Here is a 21,205-nt window from a genome sequence, read left to right on the forward strand (position 1 = left end):
TCGCTTAGCGCTTGCTGCAGCTGAACCTCACTACCTTCTCCAACCCATAAGCCTAAATAGTCTTGATCTCGCGGGTGTGGGATTGCTGAGTCCTCGTGACTCATGGATACTTCCAAATAGTTGTAGGTCCCGATGATGCGAGAGCAGGTGATGCTACTGAACTCAAGTGGGAGTTCGACGAGAACCTTGGCTGTTACTATGTTTCATTTCCCGATGATCAGTAGTGGAGCCCAGTTGGGACGATCGGGGATCAAGCATTTGGGGTTGTCTTCCTTTATTTTGGTTCCGTAGTCGGACCTTGATTGTACTCTGGATGATGTATGTTTACTTGTTATTTGTGTGAAGTGGCGATTGTAAGCCAACTCTTTATCCCTTTCTTATTCAGTACATGGGATTGTGTGAAGATTACCCCTCTTGCGACTAAACCACCATGCGGTTATTCCTCTAAGTCGTGCCTCGACACGTGGGAGATATAGCCGCATCATGGGTGTTTCAAGTTGGTAATCAAAGCCATCCCCGACTTAGGAACCCCCTGCTTGATTGAATCGCTGACGTTGTTGAGTTTAGAACAATTTTTTTGAGTCCTAGGATTATATATATATCAGAGAGTAGGATTCTTTTGACTCCTCAGTCCCTTCGTCGCTCTGGTGAGGTCTCCTGACGTAGATGTTTTGACATTCCTCTCCTCAAAAATCACTAAAAAAAATTTAGGATCACGTGGGTATCTTGGAATCGTTCTGATATTCTTGTGAGGAGAACATAGTTCTTTGTGCCTCCTGACATTTAGGGGTTGTGGCAGTGTCTCAGGGAGTTGAGCTCCGAGGTGTTGTCGTCACAATTTTATCGTTGCAGTTCTGGAATACCTGAGATCGCCGACATCAAAAATCTCTTTTATGCAGTTGTTGGTGAGATAACCTCGACGCCACCCAGTACTAGGGCGGGAGTTCGGGAGTATTTCCATAACTCGTATAACGGATGCTTTTCGAAGGTTGATGTACATGGTTTCCGAAGGTTTCTTGGTTATGTGTTGAAGGATGGATACAGCTGGATGTAGGGATTGTTAGTTTGGGTGAGATATTATGCTTCCCTTGTATCCCCAACACCAGATTGCATAACCGGAATGTTTCGGGAGTTCATAGGTGGGAATTCAAGTATCTCGTAGGATATCTTTCCAACAGACGCATGATACAATATGGGATCTATCATATGTTTGTTTCCGGCTTATTTTGCAAGCCAATCCTTTGTTTTGTTTTGAGTTGTGGTATTCGATTTGCTTCGATGTCAAGTGTTTATTCCATACCTTATTATAAGCGGTGTTCTCATATTTATATGGGAGTGCTAATCCTTCTTATTTATCGAGATTATCATGTCAATTATTTTCAACCGGCATGCTTCTCTTCAAGTTAATCCTATCCTTTCAATATTTGATAGATCAATTCTCAATTCTTTGCGACGATGTTTGTTTCATCCGTCCCAAGTGGCATTTGTTTTACCCGCCCTCCCACCCTTTTATTCAAGGACCCAGATTTCTTAATCAAGTATCCATGTTATGGGTGTGAAGTTTCTTCATTCTTTCCTTCAATGTTTTACCCGGTGGTTATCATGAAGATGGTCAGGACTTTCAAGTTCATCATCCTTCGTTGTTGTTTCTTCTTCGGTGGATTCAATACAAGCTTCCGGTGTTGACCATATCCCTTTCGTCCTTTCATAGGTTTTCTCAGGCCGGTGCCCCCTAATCATTCACCTCTCGCTATTCATTTGTTCTGGCGTACTGAAGATATATCAGAAGATTCATGTTTCCGTTCATTATCCGTTCAAGATATCTCGAGGTTGTTATCTCATTCAAGTCATTTAATTCAACCGGCGCAATCTCTATTTTAAATCGTTCAACGGTGTATCTTTCAGTGGGCCCTAACCCATAGGACTTTTACCAGGATCTTACCTGACTCTTTTAATTTTCCCGGAGTTATTCTTAAATTCATTTAAAAGTTGACGTAAGAATGAATTATAATCAGTCAAATGTCTTTCTCCAAGATCATCCAAATTCTTTTCATTGTTGATTCAGCCTTTATATTCTGCATTATTCCGAAGTGCCTCGACAATTCATGATGGTGTTTCTCGTCATCATTCTCGAACTGTGAAGACTGAAGAAGAGTTTTTCCTCCAAATCTTATCTGTTCTCTCAAAGATTCATGGTTCAAGCTTGATGCCATCCTCTCATAATTGTTTTCAATTGTGAGATTCTTTTCATCCATCCGGAACAATTCAAGAGTCTTTTCAGTTTGATTCTCTGGAGCTCATCATCTCAGATTTATTCGTTCTCAACATTCAGCTCTCATTCCCCAAGTCTACCGGCTGGTGCATAGTTTAAATATCCTCTAATCAGTTCATGATCTCTTCGTTCTCATGTATCTAAATCCCCTCAAGTATCTTATTTCATTTTTCTAATTCTTCCCGGTGTTTCTTTATGTTTTCTTCGTTCATTTTCAATTCTTATGGTGGTTTGTTCAAGATAATATTTCCTTTGTTATCATATCAATTCATTCGTTCTTTCTAATCCTACCGGCGGATCGTTGAAGACCTTTCTCAAGTTTGCGCTATATCTCTCTTAATCCTTTCTACGAGAATAAGTAGTATGCGAAATCCGTTGCTTGTCATCAATTCAAATTGGTGAAGGATATGCATAACATATTTCTTATTCTTATTTCCTCAAGATGAATTAATTCCTTCTTCCGGAGTTAGTTCGCGAGGAAGAAATTCTTGGTTCCAAGTTGTTCACCTTTCATTTCCGGAGTTCCAAGTTTCCGCATTATCTTGTCACGAAGCTCCATCTAAATCATCGCAAGGCTTCACCTTGTGTTATCAACTTCTCTGTCTTTTATCATCCTTATTACCGGAGTTTTTCATGGTGGCTCATCAAGGATTCCTTTCATTCTTCATTCGTTCTTCAAGATTTCTCTCGAATAATGATCCGCCAAGCTATACTCTAAAATAAACGTGGTGTTCAACACATGTTTTGTTTTGAGGAGTTCAAGTATTCTTCATCTTGCATTCTGAAATGCAATTTATTCTACCTTATCTTTAGCGGTGGTGTTATGTCATTCTTGATAATTTTCCTTTGTGTTTCATGATTCACATGTTGTCAAGAATGAGGTATTTTAAATCCATCAATACTTCATTGGAGTTATCTTGGCAAAGATTTCACCTAAAGCCTTCCCTAAGGAATGTTGCTATTGTGGTGCTCCTATTGGTGGAACAAGTTTTCATCTCTTTGTTGAACTCAAGCAAGCAATTGTTTTCGTTAGTGGCAGAAGTTCACCTCAAGTTTTGAGATGTCTCAATAATCCCACGAGGATCATATCTTTTCGTTGTTGGTTTTCCAGCAACTCCGCTCTAACCTTCTTGCAAGGATGCTTTCCAAATTAAATTGTGGTAGAAGTTATCATTCCTTCTCCGTTCTCTTATTCCGACGATCTAGCTTCTATTTGTTCATTCCGGAGGCATCGTGATGTTGCTCTCTTCGACCAATCATATCGTTTTCTCAAGATCATGTTCTTTCCTTGCTTATCCATTTTACAGGAGTGTTGTGTCCTCTGCTCAAGTTCTTTCCATCTTATCAAGTCTTGCATCTCTTTTCAACCGGAGTGTTGTTCGAATTTGTTCTTCCTTGTTCCTTGTTTATCTCGTCTCAACCAGAGTGGTTTCAATTCCTTCTTGTCCTTTGTGCTCGTTATTCATAGCTTTTCAGCCTCCAAGGTTCACATGGTGTTCCTTGTTTCTCTTTTCTACCGGAGTGCTCTCAATTTCGTTCAACTCTGTTGTTTTCTTCTTTCAAGTTCTCAACCTCTCAAGGTTCATTGGTTTCACTCATTTGTCAAGAAGCAACTTAGTTTACCTCTTCTCTTCCTTTTCTGCTTCTCTCCGGTGCCATCCTAGATCTCAGGACGAGATCCTCTCGTACTGGTGGAGTGTTGTGACGCCCCAAGACCAACGCTCCAAAAGCCTTCCATGTTTTTCGTTGTTCGTCATGTGATTTGTTTTGCTTGTTGCATTCATCATTGCATATTTTGCATGGCATCATGTCATCATCCCATCTTTTTCTTAAAGCTAACTAAAACTCAACTAAATAAATTGCATGGATGTTCGGTCCATTTAAACCAAGGGAATTCACACGGTTATTTTATTTATAACATATCCTCCCAATATTAGGGAGCTATAATAAATATTCCATTTGTATGGAATTAACCGGAACACACTTGCAAAATAATTCCCATGCCTATCCCACTTTAAGTTTCACCTCCAAACCTTGGCAACAATTCTTTATCTCTTTTATCGAGGCTCCTCTAAAAATTCGAACATTTATGGACCTTCCTTTTACCAATTCCCAGTTCAAACCCATTTGAACTAAATTCAAATGAGTTTGAATTTATATCTTTCGATCATGCCATTTCTAATTTTATTGGGTCAAACTCATTTTTGTGAGTCCGGGAAAATTGTCCCTGAGTGCAAATTCCTTTCCCTAAACCTCCCTCTTCCTTCTCTCTATTGTTTTCTGTTAAAGAAAATATGAGGGAGAGAGAGAGCACAACTAGCAGCCCAGCCGACCGGGCCTATGGCTGTTTCCCTCTCCGCCGGCCCATCTGCTTAGCCCAGCCACAGGCCCACCTAACCTTAACCCTAGCCCGATCACTCACTCACCTGTCGCTCCCTTCCCCTGTTCCCTCTCGCGCCGCCAGGGACAGAGGGCATGCGCCCGATCCCCATCTCTCTCTCGCAGCCTCTTTCTCCCAGTCCCAGCGCCCTCCTCTCCACCCGATCCCCATGGCCACGACCCTCGCGCCCGCCACCTCGCATCGCCCAATCAACGAGCCACCGCCTTGCGCCGCCACTCCCTACTCTCGATCTCTCCCTCTCCATCGCTCGTGCCGCCACCTGCAGGAAAGGAGAGGAGTGAAACCCCTCATGCCAACCACCCCGCGACCCCATGAGCTCGCCTGCCCACAAGGCCATGGCATCGCCGCCCTGCTGACTCCGGCTAGGACATGCCTCCCCTCCTACCGCGAGACGCTCTCCGTCGCGCCGTCCCTACCTCCCAGAGTCGTCGCCCTGCCCTGCCAGGGACCTCGTCGTGGCTGCCCACGAGGCTCCCGCCACCGGCAACTTTGTTCCTCCACTCCGTCTCTCCTACTGCTTTGTCCCCGCACCACCCTGTGACCCCATCGCCGCTCCGACCGGCGAGTCCAGGCCGCCGAGCTTGCCTCCGCCTCTCCTCTTACTGCTGCTCAGCTTCCTCCGACGCCTTGTCTCGCCTCCTCCCGGTGGCATCGCACGCCCGAAGTCCGGGGCCCCTCAAGCCTCCAGAAGCTCTGCTTCCCTTGCTCCACGCCAAGGCCGACACTGGCCCCACTTCGTCTTGCTGCTGCTCCGCCATTCGACCTCCTCTTGCTGCAGGACCATCCCCATCGTGCACCATCACTGTTTGGTTTCTTCTCTCTCATGGTCGAAGGACAGCAGGTACCAGGACGTCGATGACCCGGCAAGTTCATCTACATGCATGTGCGGCTATCTTCACCAAAGACGTGTGTACGCTTACAGAACGAACCTTGGAGTTACACGAGATACCAAGTACTACAACGACCCCGGAGACTGGATATGCCAAGTTCCTCGGAGATCCACTGATGCCTAGTAACACTCCATGACCGAAACCCAAGTTCCATGGCGACTTTGTACTACTCCCATCTCCGAAGAACCATGTAATAGAACCGTCAAGTTCGGCTACGTCTCGTGTACGACTACGCGGGGTTCCTCGGACACCAAGTTCAACGATGCGTCAACTTCCTCGCCGTGACACCGAACATCTATGGAAACTCATGCAACTATGACCGTGTACCACTACCGTCGAGGACCGATAGTACCACTACTTCCACTACGACTATCCCGACAACGTCTACTTCCTCTACATTGCACTGAACCCGAACCGCCCCGTTTGCATGCTTCGAAGGTATACTGCCAAGACGATGACCCGTGGATGAATGTTTTGTGATGTATGAGATGCACCCTATGTTTGCACTGTGTCCGAATTGTTCCTTCCACGTTCCTCCTCGTTTGCCATGCCGTCGGTCCATGGGAACCCGATGAACGGGATCACCCCACCATCTCTAGCATGTTCTGCACATCCACACTTCCGTTTGCACCGGTATTTCAATGAGATACCTGTACCGATATGTTGTCGTGGCATCAATTCCGGATTCGTTGCCATGACACCCTTTCTTTCCACCACGGTGACAAATGCTTCATAACATGCTCATGTCAACATTTTCATAAAATTTGGATAAAACTTGTTTAGGTCATTTGCATCATGATAACAACATTTAAATGCTTAAAATTGTTGTTTGCTTCAAATTTGCTAAATTGCACATGAGGATTTTCCAGAATTGTTATTTGTTGTTCCAGCCTCATTTAAACTTGCCTAAATAGATTGTTTATTTATGCTTCTCCTCTTTCCATGTAAACCAACATTTAATATTGTTGAGTACCTAAACAAGAGCGAACTAAATAACTTGAATGTGGTGTTCCGTCAATATGCAACTAGTTGCATATTGAGCTCCACTTAACTTGTAGTATTGTTTGTTGCACTTTGCCATGCCATGCATATTTAAACCGGACATGCATCATCCTTGGTTGTGCATCATGCCATGTTTATGCTTGTGTGTTTACCATGTTGGTTGCTTCTTTTCCGTGTGCTTCTCTTGTTAGCTTCGGTTTCGTTCCGGAGTTGTGAGGATTCGTTCGACTACATCTGTTTGTCTTCTTCATGGAAGTTTTTCTTCCTTGCGGGATCTCAGGCAAGATGACCATACCCTCGATATCACTTCTATCTTTGCTTGCTAGTTGTTCGCTCTATCGCTATTTCGTGCTACCTACCACTTGTTATATCAAGTCTCCCATATTGCCATGCCAAGCCTCTAACCCACCTTCCTAGCAAACTGTTGTTTGGCTATGTTACCGCTTTGCTCAGCCCCTCTTATAGCGTTGCTAGTTGCAGGTGAAGATGGAGTTTGTTCCATGTTGGAACATGGATATTGTTGGGATATCACATTATCTCTTATTTAATTGATGCATCTATATACTTGGTAAAGGATGGAAGGCTCGGCCTTTTGCCTAGTGTTTTGTTCGACTCTTGCCGCCCTAGTTTCCGTCATACCGGTGTTATGTTTCTTGATTTTGCATTCCTTATGCGGTTCGGGATATATGGGACCTCCATGACAGGTTGTTTTGAATAAAACTCCTCCAGCAAGGCCCAACCTTGGGTTGACCATTTGCCTACCTACCACCTATACCTTTCCCTTGGGTTCTGCAGACTCAAGGGTCATCTTTATTTTAAAATCCAGGCCAGTGCTCCTGTGAGTTTTGGTCCGAACTAGAGTCCTTTGCAGTGCCACCTCGGGGAAACTTGAGGGCTGGTTTTAGTTGTACGGAGTTCTCATCCGGTGTGCCCTAAGAACGAGATACGTGCGACTCCTATTGGGATTTGTCGGCACATCGGGCGGCTTTCCTGGTCTTGTTTTACCATTGTCGAAATGTCTTGTAACCGGTATTCTGAGACTGATCGGGTCTTTCCGGGAGAAGGAATATCCTTCGTTGACCATGAGAGCTTGTGATGGGCTAAGTTGGGACACCCCTGCAGGGTATAAACTTTCGAGAGCTCTGCCCGCGGTTATGTGGCAGATGGAAATTTGTTAATATCCGGTTGTAGAGAACTTGACACTTCACTTAATTAAAATAAATCAACCGTGTGTGTATCCGTGATGGTCTCTTTTTGACGGAGTCCGGGAAGTGAACACGGTCTTGCGTTATGCTTGAATGTAAGTAGTTGCAGGATCACTTGTTGATCACTTATAGCTTTTCGACCATTGCGTAGCTTCTCATCTTACTCTTATTTGCGTATGTTAGCCAACATATTCTCTTAGCGCTTGCTGCAGCTCTACCTGACTACCTTCTCCTACCCATAAGCTTAAATAGTCTTGATCTCACGGGTGTGGGATTGCTGAGTCCTCGTCACTCACGAATACTTCCGAACATTTGCAGGTGCCGATGATGCTAGAACAGGTGATGCTACCGAACTCAAGTGGGAGTTCAACGAGAACCTTGGCTGTTACTATGTTTCGTTTCCTGATGATCAGTAGTGGAGCCCAGTTGGGACGATTGGGGATCTAGCATTTGGGGTTGTCTTCCTTTATTCTGGTTCCGTAGTCGGACCTTGATTGTACTCTGGATGATGTATGTTTACTTGTCATTACTGTGAAGTGGCGATCGTAAGCCAACTCTTTATCCCTTTCTTATTCAGTACATGGGATTGTGTGAAGATTACCCCTCTTGCGACTAAACCACCATGCGGTTATGCCTCTAAGTTGTGCCTCGACACGTGGGAGATATTGCAACATCGTGGGTGTTTCATGCATGCAGAGAAAACCATCATTGCATGGGATCGTGGAGGCCGGCGGTTGGCCTCCCTTGGCTATAAATGAAGAGAGGGGCAGAGCCCCCTTGCTCATCTCCATCTTCTCGCCGCCTGCTTCTTCTTCCACCTCTCTGCCTTTATGCCTTGCTGTAGTCCCCATGGCACCGACGAGGAAGTTCTTTGCCGCCGAGAAGGGGAAGGTCCCCATGGAGGGACCTGGCTCGCCACCTCCCAAGATATGGCGAGGCCGTCCCCACAAGCACGTTGCAACTCCAGCGGCGGCTCCTCGGGGGAGCGGGTGCGCCTAGGCCGGCTGTGGCGGTGTTTCTTCTCGTGGTGGGAGCCGCCAAGGATGAGGCAGCCCCTGTGACAAGGGGAGGCACGCCATGGTTTCCCGGCCTCCTCGTCCGCGCTTCCACTCGGCCGAGGTGCTCCCGGAGTTCGTCGTGTGGTCGGAGAGGCTAGCCGGTACCTGGCTCCCGCTCCCCCGCTTCTTCACTAGTGAGCTGCTGGCCACGGGGCTTGACGGCCTCTGGCTGCAGGCTGATGCCTGTTGCAGCAAGGCTTCATGGTTCGGGGTCGAAGTTTCTGCCGCCGGGAATGTGTCCTTGGCCCGCGGCTGGCAGGCATTTGCCTGTGCGTGCGGCTTGAGCGAGAGGTGCACCCTCCGCTTAAGGTACGACAGCGTCCCGACCCTCTATGTGAGGGTGTTTGGGGAAGATGCCATCGCGCAGGATGCTACCCCGAAGACGACAGCGGTGACGATGAGCTTGGCCTTGACGACAGCCGTAATGACGCCGAGGGTGAGCTCATCCTTGGCGACGGGCGTGGCTCGTTCAGCGACGGCGGCTCCTCCAGCGAGAGCACAAGCAGTGGCGGCTACGACCAGCCGCCACGTCGTCGGGCTCGCTTTGAGGAAGGTGGCGGATCGTCTTGTCACCACGCTCCGATGAAGCGGGAGGAAGGATCGGGCTGAGCCCGAGGGGCCTCTGGAGCCCAGCCTCGGGAGCTGTTGTGGTCATGAGGGCCACTTTTGTTTAGCCTTTCCTTTATCCTGCATTTTGCAAAAAGTAGAGGACCCTGCGGGGGCGTGTAATGAACCATGGTACTTATGCCACTATGCTATGCTTATTGTTCTGATATATGCAGTGATGTTCATGTCCCGGGTAGGTGCGGTAGGATAACTTAGCTTGATACACTCGCGGTAGCTTCGCACCTTGATACGTCTCCAACGTATCTATAATTTTTGATTGTTCCATGCTATTATATTATCAACCTTGGATGTTTTATATGCATTTATATGCTATTTTATATGATTTTTGGGACTAACCTATTAACCTAGAGCCCAGTGCCAGTTTCTGTTTTTCCCTTATTTTAGGGTTTCGAAGAAAAGGAAAATCAAATGGAGTCCAAACAGAATGAAACCTTCGGAAAAGTTATTTTTGGAAAGAAAGCAATACAGGAGACTTGGAGTGCACGTCAGGGGATCAACGAGGAAGCCACGAGGCAGGGGGCGCACCAACCCCCCTAGGCGCGCCCTCCACCCTTGTGGGCCCCTCGTGGATCCCCTGATGTATTTCTTCCGCCTATATATATATCCATATACCCTAAAAATATCGGGGAGCACAATAGATCGGGAGTTCCGCCGCTAGAAGCCTCCGTAGACACCGAAAGCCAATCTATACCCGTTCTGGCACCTTGCCGGAGGGAGCAATCCCTCTCCGGTGGCCATCTTCATCATCCCGGTGATCTCCATGACGAGAAGGGAGTAGTTCTCCCTCGGGGCTGAGGGTATGTACCAGTAGCTATGTATTTGATCTCTCTCTCTCTCTCTCTCTCTCTCTCTCTCTCTCTCTCGTGTTCTTGATTTGGCACGATCATGATGTATCGTGAGCTTTGCTATTATAGTTGGATCTTATGTTTCTTCTCCCCCTCTACTCTATTGTAATGGATTGAGTTTACCCTTCAAAGTTATCTTATCGGATTGAGTCTTTAAAGATTTGAGAACACTTGATGTATGTCTTGCCGTGCGTATCTGTGGTGAGAATGGGATATCACGTGATTCACTTGATGTATGTTTTGGTGATCAACTTGCGGTTTCTGCCCATGAACCTATGCATAGGGGTTGGCACACGTTTTCATCATGATTCTCCGGTAGAAACTTTGGGGCACTATTTGAGGTTCTATGTGTTGGTTGAATAGATGAATCTGAGATTGTGTGATACATATCGTATAATCATACCCACGGATACTTGAGGTGACATTGGAGTATCTAGGTGGCATTAGGGTTTTGGTTGATTTGTGTCTTAAGGTGTTATTCTAGTACGAACTCTAGGGCTGTTTGTGACACTTATAGGAATAGCCCAATGGATTGATTGGAAAGAATAACTTTGAGGTGCTTTCGTACCCTACCATAATCTCTTCGTTTGTTCTCCGCTATTGGTGACTTTGGAGTGACTCTTTGTTGCATGTTGAGGGATAGTTATGTGATCCAATTATGTTATTATTGTTGAGGGAACTTGCACTAGTGAAAGTATGAACCCTAGGCCTTGTTTCAACGCATTGCAATACCGTTTGTGCTCACTTTTATCACTAGTTACCTTGCTGTTTTTATATTTTTCAGACTACAAAAACCTATATCTACTATCCATATTGCACTTGTATCACCATCTCTTCGCCGAACTAGTGCACCTATACAACTTACCATTGCATTGGGTGTGTTGGGGACACAAGAGACTCTTTGTTATTTGGTTGCAAGGTTGCTTGAGAGAGACCATCTTCATCCTACGCCTCCTACGGATTGATAAACCTTAGGTCATCCACTTGAGGGAAATTTGCTACTGTCCTACAAACCTCTGCACTTGGAGGCCCAACAACGTCTGTCGGATTTTGGGTTCCGGCAGACCCTTGAGGTGCGAACACTGGGGTGCGCGCGGAGATTTCTCCTTCTACCTACCTGCACCCCTCCACCTTGCTAAGATCTAAGCTATGGAAAGAACAGCACAAGAGACACAGGGTTTATACTGGTTCGGGCCACCGTTGTGGTGTAATACCCTACTCCAGTGTCTGGTGTGGTGGATTGCCTCTTGGGCTGATGATGATGAGCTATACAAGGAAGAACAGCCTCGCGAGGGTCTGTTCTTGGTTGGGGGGATGAACTGCTAGGGGGAGTTCAGTCACCCTTCTCTCTCTCTATCTCTTCTCGATTGCGATCCTGCTAGTTCTGGGTGGCCGATTCTGATCCTCTACCCTGTGGGTGGCTAGTCCTATTTATAGGCAAAGGCCCTGGGCCTCTTCCCAAATATTGAGCGGGAAGGGCGCCAACAATTGGCCATTTTGGAGGGCAACATCTGGTACACTTATCCTGACTAAAGTTGGTCCTCGCCTGCCAAAGGCTCTGGTGGTGACGCTGGCTTGGGCTACACAATGACTTCCTCCCTGCCGTTGGACTGGTCTTGGTCTCGTTGCACTGAAACGGGTGCCTTTGCTTGATGCTCTCGCCTGCGCTTGCTCCCTTTGCACCAAAGAGGAAAGGAGGACACTGCGCGGCTGGCGCCCGCCTGGCGCCCTTGGTCGTCATGGCTTGCGTCACGGGCACCTCGTGAGGTACCCCGCCTTGATCTCTCCGCCTCCTCGCGAGCCAGCCTGATGAGGCCGTGCCTGAGGAAGCTCCGTGTCGTCTGCCCCGCGAGGCTTGGCCCCTCACGAGGGTCTTGGGTCTGTGTTGATGAAGACGGGCCGTGCTGGGCCCCCTTTGAGCCACGCCGCGGGCCGGAGGCAAGCAAGTCTGGGGACCCCCGTTCCCAGAACGCCGAAAGTAGCCCCCGGGCCCAAGGTGCGCCCGGACTTGGCCGTGCAGGGAGGCGAAAGGGCAAGAGCGAAGCACCGTGGGCCCTAACAGCCTGTGGCCTTGGGCGTCGTGTGGCAGTTGGTTGGACGTGGGCGTCTCCACTTCCCCACGGCACCTCGGCAACTGCACGGATTGGACAAGTCCCTGCATGCAAAGCGGGTCATGATTACCTATGATCGTGGAGGTCGGCGGTTGGCCTTCGCCGGCCATAAGTACGGAATGGCACGCGCCCTTCCAGTCCATCCCTTCTTGCTTTTCCTTCTTCTCGGTCCTTGCTCCGTCTTGCTGCAATGGCTCCGATCCGCCGGTTCTCGACGGCAGAGAAGGGAAAGGCTCCCCGAGAGGAACCAGACCCGCTCCCGCCGAAGAAACGGCTCGCCCTCCGCGGCTGGGATGAGGGGGCCCATCAGGTGGTGTTGAGGCCCTGGTGCGAGCGGCCACCGCCGGGGTTCCCGCTTCCCTTGTACACCCACATCGAGGGCTCTGAAGGAGTCGATGTCGATCGCCACGGGCGGCGCCGCCGTCGGCGCCGACGGGTCACGAAGGTGTGGGTCGTCCCCCCTGGGGTCCACACCGAGGGCTCCTCCCGAGAGTTCGTGCTCCACGCCGCCATGCCTCCTCAGTTCTGGATTTTCCTTCCTCCCTTCTTCACCTCCATCATCCCGCATGGAGAGCTCCTGGAGCTTTGGCTGCAGCACGCCGGCTGCAGCGCCCTCGCGACCGAGGCAGAGGTCGCGGTCGTTGCCCCGGGCGAGGTCTTCATGACTCGAGGCTGGAGCGAAATCGCCCGGGTCTGCCGGACAAGAGGCGCCTTCGCGATCCACTTTGAGTACGACGGTGCTTCGGTGATGTCCTTCAAGGTCTTCGATGTGAACGGGCGCCGGCTGGAGTGCTGCCCCGGGAGAGGTGGTCAGGACCCTGCTACGGCGAGGGCTGGGCCCGCCGACCGCTCCCTTGGCGGCTCCTCAGGCGGCGGAGGCGTCAGAGGTTCCAGCGACTCCGGCGAGCTCTTCGCGACTCCGGAGACAAGCGACGATAGCTACGAGCCCCTGAGTCAGCGCCGCTCCTGGAGCGGGGCAGGCTCGTCAGGCCGTCGCCGACTCTGATCTAGATGGGGTTGGCGCCGGTGCTCGACGGCCCACTGTTGATGATGGCATCTTTTGCAGGGGCGCGTGTAGTTATCGTCCTTTTAGGATCTGTTCCCTGCGAGGAATCAAGACGCGTCCCGTGGGGGCTTGTAAGGTGCCTGTGATCCTGTTTTGTTAATATAACCCTTGTCGTAGAACTGTGCGAGTTGCTCATTCTGTCTTAGCTCAGTTCTCCCTTTCGAACCTCAATAGGGCTTGGTGCTCTGCACCGACAGGTCCCAGTCCCAAGGCGGCTTCAGCCGTCGCTGGTATGCCAGGTCGCGATGCCATGGTCAAGGCCAGGAGGTGAGCGACCCGGGGTCTGGTAAGAGCCCCTGAGTCGCGATGCTCAGGAGGTCCCCTTTGGCGCTCAAGCAGCCGTCGTTCGGTGAGAAAGGAGAGCGGCGTCGCTAACACGGGATTGCATTAGGTGCGGGGATGGTGCCACGGTAGCTGGTGCTTCCGGGTGGTGACTTATCTCGAGAATCAGGGGCCGCTCTCTGGTGTGTCGCCGGGTCCGTGCATCGGCAGGCGTGAGGTTGCTCGGCGAGGTCCTCGCGTGTCCCTCCCCTCTCGCCTTTGCTCCCCTTTCTGCTCTACGTCCTCGGGTCCCGGCCCTCGAGCGAGTCTCAGCCGTCGCTGGTATGCCAGGTCGCGATGCCGTGGACAAGGCCAGAGGGTGAGGGCTGGAGAGCCAGTAGGAGCCCTGAGTCGCGATGCTCAGGCACCCCCCCTTTAACGTGCAAGCGGTTCGCGCGGATGAGAGTGAAGGAGACACCGCAAGGGCCTCGCCTGACGCAGCTCCTTTAGGAGATCCTGTAGACCCATCATAGAAAGAACGAGGGGTTGCCATGACAATTGACAGTCAGCCGTTGGTTGCTTCCGAGGGGCGATGAGGCACTGAAGGCTTGACGAGGTGGCGCCATGCGGGGCTGCCGCGGCCAGAGCTCAGCCATTCAGGTTTGTCGGCGTTGCAGGGACGGACCCATGCGCAAGCGTCGTGCCGTTTGGGAGCAGCTCCGTCAGTTGGCGTCAGTTGAGCGGGCAACTAGGTCAAACACATTAGCCGCGAAGGAGTGGATTCATTCAAATAGATGCTGGGAAGGCGGACATCACTGGGTCAGGCCCGAGCGACTTGGGGATGATGCAGCCCGTGGGGCGCCCCCAACAAGGTAAGCTAACAACATGAAATAAAAGGGATACATGCCGCAGGGACGGACCCACGCGGCCTGGGAATAATGCAGCCCTGGGGGGCGCTCCCAGCTGGAAATGAAACTTGAAAGATGTCACCTGATGATGTTGAGGACGAAGGAGTGTTGGTGTAGCAGACTCGGTGGGCTGCGGAAGCCGATCCTCACGAGCCCCCAGGCCCAGGGGCCTCGGGAGGCTCCGGAGGCGCTGGTGGCTCCTCGCGGACCATCTCCATCTCCGCCAGGGCTGCGGAACGCCTGGCCTCTTGAGCCTCCATGATGCCCCTCATGAGGCGCTGGTACGTGGCAGCCGCGTTCGGCAAGCCGTAAGGCATGCGAACGTAGCTGTGGGGTGGACCTTCGCAGCGCCCCACTCGCGAGGGCCAGAGGCGCTCCAGAGAGGCGACTCGATTGAGCCCTGGTATGTCGATGCAGACGCGCAGCCCACCATCCTCGCCTGGATGGGGAGCCACAGCTGGTAGGCGGCGGCCGCCTCTCATGACTCTTGACTCCTGTAGCTCCTGAATGGCCTTGCTGACGAACTCCTGAGGGTCTGGCCCTCCTTGCCTTACTCCTTCTTGAGGGAAACGTGCTTCGAAACACGCCTCCATGTGGTGCCCAAGCGCCTCCCTCGTGACCTTAGCCAGGTCGGTGGCCCTCCAGGGGAGAGCCCCCGAGCCCTGCCTGAGGAGGGCGCCGGGCGCGCTTTCCTATGCGATGGAAGGAGGTTCCCCCTGGGCAGGCGCGGGCCCTGAGGGGCCTGCCTCCTGAGGGGCCGGGCCGGACGATGTCTTCTTCTTCTTGGGGGCGGTCTCGGGAAGCCTCCTGCTTCCGCGATCCGGGTCTTCCAGTGATGCGGCCTGAAAGGCTCGTTCCAGGGAACACACCGCGTCCTTCTCTTCACAGGGCACCGTGATGACTCCGCCACTTCCTGGCATCTTGAGGACGTTGTAGCCGTGGTGAGTTACGGCCATGAACTTGGCCAGCGCTGGGTACCCAAGGATGGCGTTGTACGGCAGGCGAATGTGAGCGACGTCGAAGTCGATGAGCTCGGTGCGGTAGTTGTCGCGTGCCCCGAAGGTGACAGGGAGGCGGACCTGCCCAATCGGGACCGTGGAGCCGTCGGTGACTCCGGAGAAAGGCTTGGTTGGCTGAAGCTGGTTGTAGGGCACTTGGAGATTGTTGAATGTTTCCACGGACAGGACGTTGAGCCCTGCCCCGCCATCGATGAGGGTCCTGGTGACCACCACGTTGCTGATGATTGGGGAACAAAGCATCGGGAGGACTCCGGCTGTGGCCGCACACTTGAGCTGATCTGCTGAGCTGAACGTGATGGCGCACGCCGACCACCTGAGAGGGCGCGTGGCTTCCAGCTTGGGGAGGACTGCATTCACTTCGCGGGCGAACTGCTTGAAGATGCGTTGAGAGGCTGGGGCTTGAGCCCCGCCCAGGATGCAGGCGATCGCGCGCGGCTCCTGGAAGCCCCCAGCCCCCTCGTCCTGATGGCGGTCCTCGTTTCTCCTTGGCTGCGGTGGCAGCGGAGGGAGGCCTGCGTTGCCTTGCGGGCGATCCTCGCGAGGCTGATCCCTCCAGTCTCCCTCGCGAGGCGGGTCTTGCCAGCGATCCTCGCGAGGTCGATCGCGCCACCCTTGGCGCGGGCAGCGGTCTTCCCAGCGTCCTGCGTTCCTTCCTCCTCCTCGACCGTAGCCCCAGTCACCTCGGTCCGGGCGACAGCCGATCATTCCTTCTCGCACGGCTCGGAGCTCTTGACAGTCGTTGGTGTTGTGGGAGTGGAGGTCGTGGTACACACAGTATCGACTGCCCTTGGGAGGTTCGGGCTGATCTCTGCCCCGCTTGGTGTCTGGTTCTGCCGCGAGCACGGCAGCCCCCTTGCGCTTCACATCCTTGGCCTTGGGCTTCTTCTCTTCTGGGTCTGCGGCAGGCAGCTCGAGGAGGGAGAGACGCCCTTCCTCAGCCCTGGCGCACTTGGTTGCCAAGTTGAACAACTCCAAGGAAGTGGACAGGTCTTCATGCATCGCCAGCTCCTCCTTCATCTTGACATCGCGCACGCCGTCGGAGAAGGCTGAGATGATGGCCTCCTCGGTCACCTTGGGAATCTTGAGGCGTGCGTTGTTGAAGCGCTGGATGTACTTCTGCAGGGTCTCTCCGGGTTGTTGCTTGATGCGGCGCATGTCGCTCACGACGGGTGGCCAGTCACGAGTACCTTGGAAGTTGGCGATGAAGCGGGTGCGCATATCGTCCCAGGAGGAGATCGTGCCTGGAGCCAGGTTGAGGAGCCAGGTGCGGGCCCCGTCCTTGAGCGTCATGGGAAACCAGTTCGCCATGACCTTCTCGTCTCCGTTGGCAGCTTTGATGCCCAGCTCATAGAGCTGGAGGAACTCCGCAGGGTCGGCCGTGCCGTCGTAACGAGGAGGCAGGTCTGGCTTGAACTTGCCCGGCCACGCGACGCTGTGTAGCTCGGTGGTGAAGGCGCGGCAGCCTGCTGTGGCGATGGGAGGCCTTGGGTGACGGAGAGCTTGGTCTTGCATGTCCCCACGCACTGCAGCTGGGAGCAGCGTGGGGTCTTGACGCGCGGGAGCAGGAGCATGGTCGCGACGTGCTGGAGCAGGGAGCGCCCGGGCAGTTTCTTGCGGGCGAGGGACTTCTTGGCAGCTCTGCTCTTGCCGCGCTAGCACCTGATGGAGCGGGTTCTGCCCAGGGGCCACGCGCCTTGGAGCCATGGCGCCTTCTTGAGGAGGAGGCGGCTGGGTGCTGCCGCAGCTTCGTCGCCTGCGCGGGGCGGGGTGCGGTGCAGCGGAACGGACGACGCAGGAGAGCCCCCTGCGGCGCGGACGAGCTCGGCGACGCGGTCGAGCCATTCTTCGTAGACATCATCGACGGGACGGTAGTGCAGGAGCTCGTTTGCCGCGATGAGCGCAGCTTGACCCTCCATGGGTGCGCGGAGCGCGCAGGACGAAGAACCAGCTGGGGTGAGCGAGGGAGTAGCGGTGCGGCCGTCTCGCCGGACGGACGGATGCTGAGACGACGCTTGCCGCTCGTCCCTCGCCGGGCCGGTGGCAGCGTTGACGGCAGGTGACGGGGAACGGTGAGGACGCCCGCCGACAGGAGCCGTCTAGGCGACGCGGGAAGCGAGAGCGGCCCGACGCTCGGCGTGGGCCCAACGAGCGTCAGACATGAACGCGATGGTCGGAGGAGAACGGGGTGGTGGAAGACGAATTCCGGCGCACCCCTACCTGGCGCGCCAAATGTCGGATTTCGGGTTTCGGCAGACCCTTGAGGTTCGAACACTAGGGTGCGCGCGGAGATTTCGCCTTCTACCTACCTACACCCCTCCGCCTCGCTAAGATCTAAGCTATGGAAAGAACAACACAAGAGACACAGGGTTCATACTGGTTCGGGCCACCGTTGTGGTGTAATACCCTACTCCAGTGTGTGGTGTGGTGGATTGCCTCTTGGGCTGATGATGATGAGCTATACAAGGAAGAACAGCCTCACGAGGGTCTGTTCTTGGCTGGGGGATGAACTGCTAGGGGGAGTTCAGTCACCCTTCTCTCTCTCTTCTCTTCTTGATTGCGATCCTAGCTAGTTTCTGGGTTGGCCGATTCTCGATCCTCCTACCCTGTGGGTGGCTAGTCCTATTTATAGGCAAAGGCCCTGGGCCTCTTCCCCAAATATTGAGCGGGAAGGGCGCCAACAATTGGCCATTTTGAAGGGGAACATCTGGTACACTTATCCTGACTAAAGTTGGTCCTCGCCTGCCAAAGACTCTGGTGGTGACGCTGGCTTGGGCTCCACAATGACTTCCTCCCTGCCGTTGGACTGGTCTTGGTCTCGTTGCACCGAAACGGGTGCCTTTGCTTGATGCTCTCGCCTGCGCTTGCTCCCTTTGCACCAAAGAGGAAAGGAGGACACTGCGCGGGCTGGCGCCCGCCTGGCGCCCTTGGTCGTCATGGCTTGCGTCACGGGCACCTCGTGAGGCACCCCGCCTTGATCTCTCTGCCTCCTCGCGAGCCAGCCTGATGAGGCCGTGCCTGAGGAAGCTCCGTGTCGTCCGCCCCGCGAGGCTTGGCCCCTCGCGTGGGTCTTGGGTCTGTGTTGATGAAGACGGGCCATGCTGGGCCCCCTTTGAGCCACGCCGCGGGCCGCAGGCAGGCAATTCTGGGGACCCCCGTTCTCAGAACACCGACAATGTCTACAAGAAGAAGGTTGTGTAGTAGACATCACACCTCGCGATGGTGCGCCCTCCAGCATCTCGTGAGGCCCCCTTGCTGCTGACTCACGGGTCGCTGGCCTTAGGAGACATTGTGAAGCTGCAGAATTGTTAGAAAATTTGGTTGGGTGTCCTGTTCTTCCTAGCGTGAGTCCTCAGGCATGGGCTAGTCGTGGCTTAGTGCATCGCATCGCGCTACCCGGGGGGCACGAACTTACGAATATGTGCAAATCACAAGCTCTTTTGAGATTGTCTCGCGATTATAGAAAAAGCCATGGCCCGGGGGGGGGGGGGGGCAGGGCTATGGTGAAGTGTGTTTGCGGCACGCTGTAACGCCCCAAGACCGGAGCTTCAGATGCCTTCCAGGGTTTTCGGGTTTCTTCATTTGTTTCTTTTGTTCCGTTGCATTTCATCTTTGCATCATGTGCATTGCATCATGTCATCATGCAACCCATTTTAAATATCAACTAAATAAATTGCATGGATCTTCAGTCCATTTAAACAGAGGGAATTCACATGGTGATTCTCTTTATAACATATCCTCCCGATATTAGGGAGCTATATCAAATATTCCATTTTCGGAATCACCTATAACACACTTGCAAATAATCACATGCCTTTTTCCCGCTTCAAGTTTGGTCCTCAAACTTTGCCCATATTTTCTTTCGTCGCTTTCCCGATCTCCACAAAATTTCCGAACATTTTTGGACTCTCCAAAAATGTTTTGTTAATTCAAACTTATTTGAATCACATTCAAATGTGTTTGAATGCAGTCCTTCTAAGCAGTGCCAAATGCATTTTCTTGGAACGAACTCATTTTTTATGAGTCCGGGAAATTTAACCGCATGCCCAAATGTTTTCTCTAACCCCTCCTTTTCCATTTTTTCTCCTCTCTTTGTTTTTCTGTTAAAGGTTATATGAGAGAGAGAGAGAGAGAGAAGAGAGATAGCCCAGGCCGGCCCATCCTTCCCCGTAGCCCACCTAAACCTACTTCCTAACCCTAGGCCCAAAGAACCAACCTCCCTCTCCTCACGATCTCCTCTCCCCTCGCGCCGCCAGAGAGACCCGCAGCCCGATCCCCATCTCCCTCGCGCGTGCTCCTCTTCTCGCTCGCTGGCCCGCAGCCACTCCTCCCTCGATCCCTCTCCTCCTCTCGTTAGTCTTCTGCCGCCGCCACACCCTCTCACTCGCCCCGCACCATCTCATGGGCCGTGTCATCTTTCACGTCTGCCTCCTCGCCATGGCCCATCGCAAGCTGCCTCCGATGCTGCGCCTCACCTCCTGCCTCCTGCGCGCCTCCTCCTCGCCAAGTCCCCGTCACCTGAGCGCTCGAGGAGAGGAGCTCCTCGAGCACATGCGCCTGTAGCCATCGTCCTCCGCGCCCTGTTGCAGCACCATCGCCTCCCCACCATGGCGCCGCCAGGAAGCACCTAGCCACTGGCTCGGTCTCTCCTTTGCTGCCCGGATCCCGCTGCCACCTTGCCGCAGTCGAGTTGTGCCGCGTTCCTCTGCCCCGACCTCACCTCCGTCCATGGCAGCCGAGGGCCACCTCACGCCTGCACCTCTTCCTCCCTCCGTTCGGCCTCAAGTGCACCGCTGCTGCCCTCCTCTACTTCGCCTTCTCGCCAGAGAACGCATCGCTGCGTCTTCTCCATCTCCTGCCCGAGTCCCTGCGACAGCCCTAGTAGCAGCCGTTCCCTGCCGGTGGTCCCCGCTGTCCTGGTGAACCTCCGCATGCTGCTGCCATTGACGCCAAGTCGAACGACTAACGAACAGGGAGCAGCGCCAAGTTCGATCGTTGTAGATTTCGTCAATGCACCCCCCTGTTTTTTGCCCTACACTGCATCGCAAGCGCCAAGTACCACGACGGTCCTTCAAGAGTTTGGGTTTGACAAGTTCGATGACGCTACCGTACAACTACGTTACCGAGACCGGCAAGACCGACGGAACAAAACCGCCAAGTACCTCTATGAATGGATGCGTCAAGGCCGCCTCGGAGATCGCCAAGTACACCACCGACAAGACCACATGGATGCTCGAACGAGTGCTGATCGAAACGCCAAGTACCACGACAACCATCGGCATGTACCCCTACACTGCATCGGAATGCCGAGTTCCTCTTCGGATGTGTGTACGACTACCAGGGCCAAAAGAACCATGTACAACTACCGTTGCTGTGTACCCCTACTTCCACTTTCGTCGCCGAGGATCGATAGTACCACTACTACCCACTGCGCCCGTGTATGACTTCTTCCACTACGAACGTCCCGAGAACGTCTACTTCCCCTACACCGCATCAAACTCGAACCGCTCCGATAATGCACGCTACAAAGGTATAACCCCAAG

Source organism: Triticum aestivum, chromosome 4A (genome assembly GCF_018294505.1).
Source record: "Triticum aestivum cultivar Chinese Spring chromosome 4A, IWGSC CS RefSeq v2.1, whole genome shotgun sequence".
NCBI lineage: Eukaryota > Viridiplantae > Streptophyta > Magnoliopsida > Poales > Poaceae > Triticum > Triticum aestivum.